The following is a 12,754-nucleotide window of genomic DNA, read 5'->3' as shown; positions in this document are numbered from 1 at the left end:
CCAAATATCATCTCCCTGGGCATTTTGGTTATTGAGAAGAAGATGTTTAAAGTTTTTGACATATTTGACCCCTGTGACCTTGAAAATAGGTGAAGGTCATTTATTTGAACAAACTTTGTAGCCCTTCATCCAAGTTTGCTTCTGGCCAAATATTGACACCCTAGGCCTTTCGGTTATTAAGAAGAAGTCGTTTAAAGTAAAATATTGACGCCGGACGCCGGACGGACGGACGCCGGACGGACGGACGGACGATGGACGCCGCGCCACGGCATAAGCTCACTTGGCACTTCATGCCAGGTGAGCTAAAAATCGCTCTCTCTCTCTCTCTCTCTCTCCATGCCTGGGACATTCTTTATAAATAGTTTTCACATTACCCACGATCAATTGTCAGTTAATAGCCGTGTACAGATCCAACATTTACACCTGTAGAAACATCCTTGGTAGATGGCTAGCCATATATATTAAATATACATGCATGATTATGTCATAAAACGCAACAAACGCCTGTCACAACCGTGATCCTAATCTTAGAAAAGTTCTTACTTGTATGCATAATGAATGACCACCCTCGGAGGGTTCTGGCTGTGCTAGCTGACAAAGTGTGGTCAGGGTTTGATGAATTATTTGTATTCAATTAAATAATATTTTTTACCTGATTGATTTATTGGACATTCAGATTGTTTACATGAAAAGTCACAATTTTGTTTATTAAAGTCAATGATTCAATATTGTCCATCTATTTTAAATACAAGAGGCCCAATGGGCCTGAATCGCTCACCTGGTATTAATCTCACACTTGTAATCTTAAAAGTGGACTACTGTACAGCTACAGGCAAAATACCTGTGTTCAATTCATTAGAATCTATTAAATGATGTAAACATATGACGCCTGTGACCTTGAAAGTCGAACAAGGATATTAAGTTGAACAGAGTTTATAGCCTCCCGTCCCAGCATACTTCTAGCTAAATATCATTACCCTGGACCTTTTGAATATTGAGAACAAGTCATTTAAAGATTTAAACATATTTGATTCCTGTGACCTTGAATATGAGAGAAGGTCATTCATTTGAACAAAATCGGTAGCCCTTCATCCCAGCGCATCTAACTGGCAATTGCATAAATATCATAACCCTAGGCCTCTTGGTAATTCAGGAGAAGTTGTTTAAAGGTTTTAAACATTTTTGACCCCTGTGACCTTGAAAATAAGGTCATTTATTTGAACAAACTTGGCAGCCCTTCATCCCAGTTTGCTTCTTGCCAAATATCATCACCCTAGGCCTCTTGGTTATTAAGAAGTTGTTTAAATTATAATATTGACACCGGATGGACGATGGATGACAGACGCCGGCCGGCTGACCGACGGACGCCGCACCACCTCATAAGCTCACTTGGCTCTTCGAGCTAATAAGATATAGACGTAAGGGAACAGGAAATCAAGTGTTTGCTCACTAACTTATAAATAATAAATTAACAAGAGGCCCAGGGGGCTTTAGCAACTTGCCTGCTGTTGTTTTTTCATATGAAACTGATAAATGGATTTCAAAACCATATTTCATGCATTAACCTGTTGTATGATTGCTAATTTTGCATAACTATGATTTTAGCATTTATGATAGATTTTGGAATCCTACTTCAATTTTAAATGAATATGCATTTTATCAATCTCAAAATGTAAGCACTTTATAATTACCATAATGCATCTCACAATTAACATTTATTAAAAAACATCAGGTTTTTTAACAATTATTTTCTAGGATAAGTTTACCAAATGCCTTCTTATAATTATTTTGTTTCCTTCAACAACTTCTTAATATAATAAGTTTATTTTATCCATAATCACAGTATTTACCTCATGATATTCCCCATTGGAGACCTACTGATATTATCCCCTAGCTTATGTCCACAGGCTAGCTATACCCTCCCCTTGTACAATGATGTGTCACCGAGGCTCCAGGATGCTCAACACAAAATGAGGTTTAATTCCTTTAACCAGTATTCATGATCAAGGAAAATAATTTTGTATATTAACCTACAACAGTAACCCATATTATCCGTTATTTTGCCCCGCCCCTTGGGAGGAGGACTACACGCTTCATTTACACAAAGCTGAGTCCCTTTGGCCCAAGGATACTCTAGACTTGTTTAGATTAAGACCACTTCACCAATATTCAATAAGTAGGATTTTGCAGATTTACCTCTTCCCCCTCATGTTCACCTATTGGGGTCTGTACCTCTGACCAAAGGGGCCACACCCTTCATTTATTCCCCTTGGCTCAAGGTCGCCCAAGAAATAATTCTGGCCCTCTTAATGATACTCTAAATACGAATAATGTGTGGTGTCAATTTATCATCTGACTGACAGGAGATGGAGGTGAAGACACCTGTCACTACTATATTTCTACAGTCTGTGGTGTTTAACATTTAAGATAGCAAAGAGAAACCTATCAACTGTCGGGCCCAGACGTTTTCCTCGGCTGTCATTCTCAGCATTTGATGTGTCAAAATACCATGCAATATTGTCAAAGCAACTTTGAAAGATTTCTAATTCACCAACTTATCAAATCTAAAAAATTGTCAGATCTTTTTTCAAACATTTGTAAATATTCATACATGACAACTATTGTTTTACATGGTGTGACCTTTTCTACGTTATACAGGACAACTATTGTTTTACATGGTGTGGCCTTTTCTACATTATACAGGACAACTATTGTTTTACTTGGTGTGGCCTGCTCTACATTATACAGGACAACTATTGTTTTACATGGTGTGGCCTTTTCTACATTATACAGGACAACTATTGTTTTACATGGTGTGGCATTTTCTACATTATACAGGACAACTATTGTTTTACATGGTGTGGCCGTTTCTACATTATACAGGACAACTATTGTTTTACATGGTGTGGACTTTTCTACATTATACAGGACAACTATTGTTTTACATGGTGTGGCCGTTTCTACATTATACAGGACAACTATTGTTTTACATGGTGTGGCCGTTTCTACATTATACAGGACAACTATTGTTTTACATGGTGTGTCCTTTTCTACATTATACAGGACAACTATTGTTTTACATGGTGTGGCCGTTTCTACATTATACAGGACAACTATTGATTTACATGGTGAGGCCTTTTCTATTACATTATACAGGACAACTATTGGTTTACATGGTGTGGCCTTCTCTACATTATACAGGACAACAATTGTTTTACATGGTGTGGCCTTTTCTACATTTTACAGGACAACTATTGTTTTACTTGGTGTGGCCTGCTCTACATTATACAGGACAACAATTGTTTTACATGGTGTGGACTTTTCTACATTATACAGGACAACTATTGATTTACATGGTGAGGCCTTTTCTATTACATTATACAGGACAACTATTGGTTTACATGGTGTGGCCTTTTCTATTACATTATACAGGACAACTATTGATTTACATGGTGAGGCCTTTTCTATTACATTATACAGGACAACTATTGGTTTACATGGTGTGGCCTTTTCTATTACATTATACAGGACAACTATTGATTTACATGGTGTGGCCTTTTCTATTACATCATACAACACTCATTTGATATGATACAGTCATTTACATTGTGAATACAGCATTTTTTGTGGAGATAAAACAAAGTGACGCCCAAATTTATCTCGTTTTCTTAACACAAGAAATAAAACACGACACATCTAAAACATCCCTTGTTAGACACGTACATGATGGTAAACTTAATGATTACGTAACCCGGCAACACTACAAAAAATACCCCCTGGTATGTAGAAGTTTGTTACTGTACATACAACACAGTCACCTTCAGGGGACAGGCTCCTTTTAATGGTTTTGATTCAAAGTATGTATTGTCTATGGTAACTTTTAGTTGGTCATGTATTACGAGAAACACATATGGTCCCCCACCTCTGGTAAAATATTGGTTTCAATAAAATACAAACGGTCATCATAACTCTGTCGGGCACATGAGAGCTGATTCCAGTGTGACACTTATTGAAGTCATATAAGTTAATAAATATTATATTTATGTTGTTTAAAGATTTAAAATTGCAATGACTCAAATTTGTGCCAGGTGAGCTGAAAATTATCATAATAGCAGAAAAAGCGTGCCAAAACTTGACAAGAAACATCTTTATTTTAAAGGGCCCCAATGGGTCGTGCATGACATTATGTAAATCATCTAATTCCTAAGGGTATGTAAGCAATATCAAATTTAATTCCTTTATGTTTCACACACAGAGAGCAGTTGATACCTTTTGCTATGTAAAAATTGTAAAATGTCAGCTTTGTCAAGCTGGAAGGTTTGCTGCAGGCATATAGTACCTTTAAATAATCACTTAACAGTGTGATTTTTAAATTCTATTTTTAGTAACAGTGACTTTGACCTATGACTGATGAATCCCATGTTTGAACTTGCCTCAGGGATATCCAAGACAAAACATCCTATAAGTGATTATATACAGATTTGACCAATTTAGGTGATAGAGAATACCAGAAAGGCACTGGACTAAGCGATGCATGGAAACCAAGGGACATAACTCTCTCTATATTTTAGTGAAGATTCTATATTAAGAAGCAAAACTTATTCCAAAAAGTATTCCGGTACAAAATTAACTGAAGGTGAGAAAGTTTCTGGTATGCCCTGGAGACTGACTAATGGAATAGTACAAACCTAGCACCAGTCACACTTCTCTCACATTTCCATCATATCCATGTTAACCCTAAATTCACCCCTAGGTAACTTTAGTAGACTCTACCATACATGGATCTGGATGAGTCCATTATGGTCTACAGTGGTGAAAGGGTTAATTAATTTATGCCATGGAATGCCTTGGTGATTTCCACATGCTGTCATGACAAAAATGCCATGTAGACAACTGTCATTAAATACCATGGCATATTATGGAATATAATGGGAAATGAACATGAAATACCATGGAAATCAGAACTAGAATTTTTTCAACATGGAAATAATAAATATATATGTCAGAAAACACTTAGACACTTTTGGAAATGGCATAAAATGGAAAACTAGGGCATAGAGTTATTGAGGACAATTTGTACTGGTATTGCAGAAAATACTTAAGACCTGCAATTAAGTGACTTGTACGTATCATCAGTAATGAGTAGTTGATCAATATAATGAAACACTTGGGAATTTGCCAATGTTTTTAAAAATAAAATAAAAATAAAAGTATACCCTGCCCCTGACAGGTAAATAACTTTTAATGGTGCAGGTGTAGTGTTCGTCATGCTTCTAGATCACTGAACACTAAAATCACAATGTTTTGATATCCTTGTCATAGTTAATATACAACAAAAGTTTGGTTTGGAAATTGTATGATGTATCCATTTCAGAAACAGAAGAGCTTGGAAAATGAAAAGTTGTGGTTTTACCTGATGTCGTGTTATCGGATCCTATTGGATTGCCTTCACTCCTTTTCTCAAACACCTTGTGATTTCTGGAAAATACAAATAAATTCTAGAACAACAACAACAAGGACGGGGCACTATGTGTCTGACTGATTTACTGTGGCCAGCGGTGGAGTTTTTAATGGAGTCTTTTCAAGTGTACAATTAGATTCGCTTGGCAAAACAAATAAAGCTTTTATGAAATTTAAAACTTTGAAATTTGAACATTTATTCACAGGGTAAAAATAGATTAATTTAACATTGAATAATAAAAAGCACATTCAAATTATTCCATGACTTCACAAAGAACAACATGCACTGTATATATGTTATATATATATATATAATGTGTAGAATAATATATATATACTGATGTCTCACTGCATGACACATGCCTTACAGATATGAAAGGGGCTGGCCAGGTGTTTAATAATCATAACAACAACAAAATGCCTATAAGGTTTGTATAGCTTCACTCACAAAAGTATATAAAATATCAGGTCTGTATATTTACAAATATAAAGGTATATCAGGTTTGTATATTTACAAATATAAAGGTCTATCAGGTCTGGTTATTTACAAATATAAAGGTCTATCAGGCCTGGTTATTTACAAATATAAAAGTCTATCAGGTCTGGTTATTTATAAATATAAAGGTATATCAGGTCTGTATTTACAAATATAAAGGTCTATCAGGTCTGGTTATTTACAAATATAAAGGTATATCAGGTCTGGTTATTTACAAATATAAAGGTCTATCAGGCCTGTATATTTACAAATATAAAGGTCTATCAGGCCTGGTTATTTACAAATATAAAGGTCTATCAGGCCTGGTTATTTACAAATATAAAGGTATATCAGGTCTGTATTTACAAATATAAAGGTCTATCAGGTCTGTATTTACAAATATAAAGGTCTATCAGGTCTGTATTTACAAATATAAAGGTCTATCAGGTCTGTATTTACAAATATAAAGGTATATCAGGTCTGGTTATTTACAAATATAAAGGTATATCAGGTCTGGTTATTTACAAATATAAAGGTCTATCAGGCCTGGTTATTTACAAATATAAAGGTATATCAGGTCTGGTTATTTACAAATATAAAGGTATATCAGGTCTGTATTTACAAATATAAAGGTCTATCAGGTCTGTATTTACAAATATAAAGGTCTATCAGGTCTGTATTTACAAATATAAAGGTATATCAGGTCTGGTTATTTACAAATATAAAGGTATATCAGGTCTGGTTATTTACAAATATAAAGGTATATCAGGTCTTTATTTACAAATATAAAGGTCTATCAGGTATATGTATATTTACAAATATAAAGGTATATCAGGTCTGGTTATTTATAAATATAAAGGTATATCAGGTCTGGTTATTTACAAATATAAAGGTCTATCAGGTCTGGTTATTTACAAATATAAAGGTATATCGGGTCTGTATATTTACAAATATAAAGGTATATCGGGTATATGTATATTTACAAATATAAAGGTCTATCGGGTATATGTATATTTACAAATATAAAGGTATATCGGGTCTGGTTATTTACAAATATAAAGGTATATCAGGTCTGTATTTACAAATATAAAGGTCTATCAGGTCTGTATTTACAAATATAAAGGTCTATCAGGTACAATGTATATGTATATTTACAAATAATTTGAGCTTGCCTTCATGAGATCAGTTGTACTGAAGTTTATTATTATAAGATTAGGACAGAAAATCTGTTTTTAGTAACAGTGATGTCATCAACCTTGACTTTCCATGAACCATACACAAAATCAATAGGGTTCTTCCTGTTTTCTAGGAAAACCCATACACATGTGTACTATAAGTAAATATGATCCTTGTGCAACTGTTTGTTATGTTAACATTATGACAGGCGATTCATTCCATGAAGTTCTGTTTCTAGTAATATCTGTACATGTGTGACCTAAGTACTTGGTAGACCACTCCCAAAACCAATAGGGTTCTTCTTCCCTAAAGCAACTCACAGATGTGTCTGAGCTTTTTGTGAGGTCATAGTTGTCCTGACCATAAGTCCGAGAATTGTCTTTTCCTGTCTTTTCCGTGAATGCTAATCATGGTTTAGACACAACAGATTACGACCCTGACATGTGTTGATCCTGTGTTTCTAATTATCTGATGTATGCATATAGCTATACTCAGGTATATTTACTTATCAGCTTAAAACCCTGTTCTGTACACATTAACAGAGCAGGATGTCACAGGGTCCTGAGGAGAGAGCTTACAGTTCTGATGTCACAGGGTCCTGAGGAGAGAGCTTACAATTCTGATGTCACATGGTCATGAGGAGAGAGCTTACAGTTCTGATTTCACAGGGTCCTGAGGAGAGAGCTTACAGTTCTGATGTCACAGGGTCCTGAGGAGAAAGCTTACAGTTCTGATGTCACAGGGTTCTGAGGAGAGAGCTTGCAGTTCTGTTCCCTAAATTCATTTTAACTACAAATTCACATACAGACCACAAACAATAATCCTATGAACATTTCCCTTTTGTCACTATGTAATTTTAGTAGACTCTACTATGCATTGATATGGATGAGCCCATTATGGTTTACAGTGATGAAAGGGTTAAATCCATTTTAAAGATTTTGAATCCAAGTTTCCTGGTATATTATATATGCAAGTATATCTATTCAAATAACTTTAAGAATGTGTGAATTTACTTTTTAAGACTCCTTATGAAAAAGGTGTAGCACCACATTTTGTTACAAGACAATGCAATTGAATACATAAATATGTGTTCCAAGTATATTTCACACACTTTTTCAGTAAAATTTCCCAGGGTCAAATGAATATTAAATATTGTTAAAAAAAATTCTAACCTTGGTAACAAGAATTCGAACATCCCTCTATAAGTTTTACCTTTTTTTCATATATTTTTTTTTTTTTGCCTTTGATGTAAGTATTGTGATATATTTACTTTTAAATGTTGATAGTTTTATCTGGACCATATGTCACGTGTAAACCTCCCTAAATTCCTTATAAATATCAATAAATCTTCGGTTTTGGTTCTAACAAAGTAACTGGAGGCTTCAGAATAACAAAAATGATTTAATACTATGTTATAAGCAGTATAATTTATGTTTTAAATGTCTCACAAATTTCTCACTAACTCAGTGGAAAAAATCTCACTAATTTTGACCAAATCTCACAAAAAAAAATCACTGATCTCACTAATTTGCACCAGAAATTTATGGCATGTATGTCTTTATATAACAATGTCCTTTATTATATACCATTGTTCTTTATATACCTATTGTTCTTTATTATATACCAATGTTCTTTATATACCCAATGTTCTTTATATACTATTAAACAAAACCATTGAAATACTGTATTATTATGATTAAATGTACAAGGGAAAAAGTGTTTTTTTTATATTTCCTGGAACCATAGGAAGACAAAATCTGTCAGCATTGTTATAGTGACATTGTGTTAATGGAGCTATAATTTTAGGGTCTTTTTATGTCACATCATGACCATATGTACATCAAATCAATAATACACTAGATTACATAAGTCACCAACTATATATAGCCAGCCTTCCCTGATCAGATTTCTGAATAAATCAGAGCTTTTTCTGGGGTCATTTTGGGGCAAAACTTTAACCGCATTCTCAATGGAAAATGTTGCTTTGCTATTTAATTCAACAAAAACACTCTATAATTTCCAAATCTCAAATTATTATTTTCTATTCTTAAACTATTTTGTAATTTTCAGATGATGATGCAACATCTCATATTTATAATTCATAATCAAGGATAATTTAGATGATACTTTGTAAAAGAAATCAGTATTCGGGTATAATTCTGAAAATTCCCAAGACACATTTTCCCAAATTTAAGGACGTGCCAGGTTTGGTTTGTTTGTGTTTTACGTCCTATTAACAGCTATGGTCATTTAAGGACGTGCTAGGTTTGGTATGTTTGCGTTTTACGCCCTATTAACAGCTATGGTCATTTAAGGACGTGCCATGTTTAGTTTGTTTTTGTTTTACGTCCTATTAACAGCTAAAGTTATTAAAGGACGTGCCCGGTTTGGTTTGTTTGTGTTTTATGTCCTATTAACAGCTATGTTCATTAAAGGACGTGCCAGGTTTGGTTTGTTTTTGTTTTACGTTCTATTAACAGCTATGGTCATTTAAGGACGTGCTAGGTTTGGTATGTTTGCGTTTTACGCCCTATTAACAGCTATGGTCATTTAAGGACGTGCTAGGTTTGGTATGTTTGCGTTTTACGCCCTATTAACAGCTATGGTCATTTAAGGACGTGCTAGGTTTGGTATGTTTGCGTTTTACGCCCTATTAACAGCTATGGTCATTTAAGGACGTGCCAGGTTTGGTTTGTTTTTGTTTTACGTTCTATTAACAGCTATGGTCATTAAAGGACGTGCCAGGTTTGGTTTGTTTTTGTTTTACGTTCTATTAACAGCTATGGTCATTTAAGGACGTGCTAGGTTTGGTATGTTTGCGTTTTAAGTCCTATTAACAGCTATGGTCATTTAAGGACGTACCATGTTTGGTTTGTTTGTGGTTTACGTCCTATTAACAGCTATGGTCATTTAAGGACGTGCCATGTTTAGTTTGTTTTTGTTTTACGTCCTATTAACAGCTAAAGTTATTAAAGGACGTGCCAGGTTTGGTTTGTTTGTGTTTTATGTCCTATTAACAGCAATGGTCATTTAAGGACGTGCCATGTTTGGTTTGTTTGTGTTTTATGTCCTATTAACAGCTAAAGTTATTAAAGGACGTGCCAGGTTTGGTTTGTTTTTGTTTTACGTCCTATTAACAGCTATAGTCATTAAAGGACGTGCCAGGTTTTATTTGTGTTTTATGTCCTATTAACAGCTATGGTCATTTAAGGACGTGCCATGTTTGGTTTGTTTGTGTTTTATGTCCTATTAACAGCTATGGTCATTTAAGGACGTGCCATGTTTGGTTTGTTTGTGTTTTATGTCCTATTAACAGCTATGGTCATTTAAGGACGTGCCAGGTTTGGTTTGTTTGTGTTTTACGTCCTATTAACAGCTATGGTCATTTAAGGACGTGCCAGGTTTGGTTTGTTTGTGTTTTACGTCCTATTAACAGCTATGGTCATTTAAGGACGTGCCAGGTTTGGTTTGTTTGTGTTTTACGTCCTATTAACAGCTATGGTCATTTAAGGACGTGCCAGGTTTGGTTTGTTTGTGTTTTACGTCCTATTAACAGCTATGGTCATTTAAGGACGTGCCAGGTTTGGTTTGTTTGTGTTTTACGTCCTATTAACAGCTATGGTCATTTAAGGACGTGCCAGGTTTGGTTTGTTTGTGTTTTACGTCCTATTAACAGCTATGGTCATTTAAGGACGTGCCAGGTTTGGTTTGTTTGTGTTTTACGTCCTATTAACAGCTATGGTCATTTAAGGACGTGCCAGGTTTGGTTTGTTTGTGTTTTACGTCCTATTAACAGCTATGGTCATTTAAGGACGTGCCAGGTTTGGTTTGTTTGTGTTTTACGTCCTATTAACAGCTATGGTCATTTAAGGACGTGCCAGGTTTGGTTTGTTTGTGTTTTACGTCCTATTAACAGCTATGGTCATTTAAGGACGTGCCAGGTTTGGTTTGTTTGTGTTTTACGTCCTATTAACAGCTATGGTCATTTAAGGACGTGCCAGGTTTGGTTTGTTTGTGTTTTACGTCCTATTAACAGCTATGGTCATTTAAGGACGTGCCAGGTTTGGTTTGTTTGTGTTTTACGTCCTATTAACAGCTATGGTCATTTAAGGACGTGCCAGGTTTGGTTTGTTTGTGTTTTACGTCCTATTAACAGCTATGGTCATTTAAGGACGTGCCAGGTTTGGTTTGTTTGTGTTTTACGTCCTATTAACAGCTATGGTCATTTAAGGACGTGCCAGGTTTGGTTTGTTTGTGTTTTACGTCCTATTAACAGCTATGGTCATTTAAGGACGTGCCAGGTTTGGTTTGTTTGTGTTTTACGTCCTATTAACAGCTATGGTCATTTAAGGACGTGCCAGGTTTGGTTTGTTTGTGTTTTACGTCCTATTAACAGCTATGGTCATTTAAGGACGTGCCAGGTTTGGTTTGTTTGTGTTTTACGTCCTATTAACAGCTATGGTCATTTAAGGACGTGCCAGGTTTGGTTTGTTTGTGTTTTACGTCCTATTAACAGCTATGGTCATTTAAGGACGTGCCAGGTTTGGTTTGTTTGTGTTTTACGTCCTATTAACAGCTATGGTCATTTAAGGACGTGCCAGGTTTGGTTTGTTTGTGTTTTACGTCCTATTAACAGCTATGGTCATTTAAGGACGTGCCAGGTTTGGTTTGTTTGTGTTTTACGTCCTATTAACAGCTATGGTCATTTAAGGACGTGCCAGGTTTGGTTTGTTTGTGTTTTACGTCCTATTAACAGCTATGGTCATTTAAGGACGTGCCAGGTTTGGTTTGTTTGTGTTTTACGTCCTATTAACAGCTATGGTCATTTAAGGACGTGCCAGGTTTGGTTTGTTTGTGTTTTACGTCCTATTAACAGCTATGGTCATTTAAGGACGTGCCAGGTTTGGTTTGTTTGTGTTTTACGTCCTATTAACAGCTATGGTCATTTAAGGACGTGCCAGGTTTGGTTTGTTTGTGTTTTACGTCCTATTAACAGCTATGGTCATTTAAGGACGTGCCAGGTTTGGTTTGTTTGTGTTTTACGTCCTATTAACAGCTATGGTCATTTAAGGACGTGCCAGGTTTGGTTTGTTTGTGTTTTACGTCCTATTAACAGCTATGGTCATTTAAGGACGTGCCAGGTTTGGTTTGTTTGTGTTTTACGTCCTATTAACAGCTATGGTCATTTAAGGACGTGCCAGGTTTGGTTTGTTTGTGTTTTACGTCCTATTAACAGCTATGGTCATTTAAGGACGTGCCAGGTTTGGTTTGTTTGTGTTTTACGTCCTATTAACAGCTATGGTCATTTAAGGACGTGCCAGGTTTGGTTTGTTTGTGTTTTACGTCCTATTAACAGCTATGGTCATTTAAGGACGTGCCAGGTTTGGTTTGTTTGTGTTTTACGTCCTATTAACAGCTATGGTCATTTAAGGACGTGCCAGGTTTGGTTTGTTTGTGTTTTACGTCCTATTAACAGCTATGGTCATTTAAGGACGTGCCAGGTTTGGTTTGTTTGTGTTTTACGTCCTATTAACAGCTATGGTCATTTAAGGACGTGCCAGGTTTGGTTTGTTTGTGTTTTACGTCCTATTAACAGCTATGGTCATTTAAGGACGTGCCAGGTTTGGTTTGTTTGTGTTTTAC

At 35.4% G+C, this 12,754-nt stretch overlaps 1 protein-coding gene across 2 annotated transcripts in view; it reads right to left on the bottom strand.

The window, feature by feature from the left end:
• The window catches only part of LOC110458649 (alpha-1,6-mannosylglycoprotein 6-beta-N-acetylglucosaminyltransferase A-like), a 104,217-nt gene that overhangs the window by 82,255 nt on the left and 9,208 nt on the right, over nucleotides 1-12,754 (bottom strand). For both annotated transcript variants that reach the window (XM_021510447.1, XM_021510448.1), the window contains exon 2: nucleotides 5,414-5,478. The gene's annotated coding sequence lies outside the window, so the exon portion shown is untranslated. The remainder of the gene's footprint in view (nucleotides 1-5,413; nucleotides 5,479-12,754) is intronic.

The sequence above is a fragment of the Mizuhopecten yessoensis genome, unplaced genomic scaffold (assembly GCF_002113885.1).
Source record: "Mizuhopecten yessoensis strain PY_sf001 unplaced genomic scaffold, ASM211388v2 scaffold9683, whole genome shotgun sequence".
NCBI classification, from domain to species: Eukaryota; Metazoa; Mollusca; class Bivalvia; order Pectinida; family Pectinidae; genus Mizuhopecten; species Mizuhopecten yessoensis.
The sequence above is the reverse complement of the archived record's forward strand: the minus strand, read 5'-3'. Positions and strand labels throughout refer to the sequence as shown.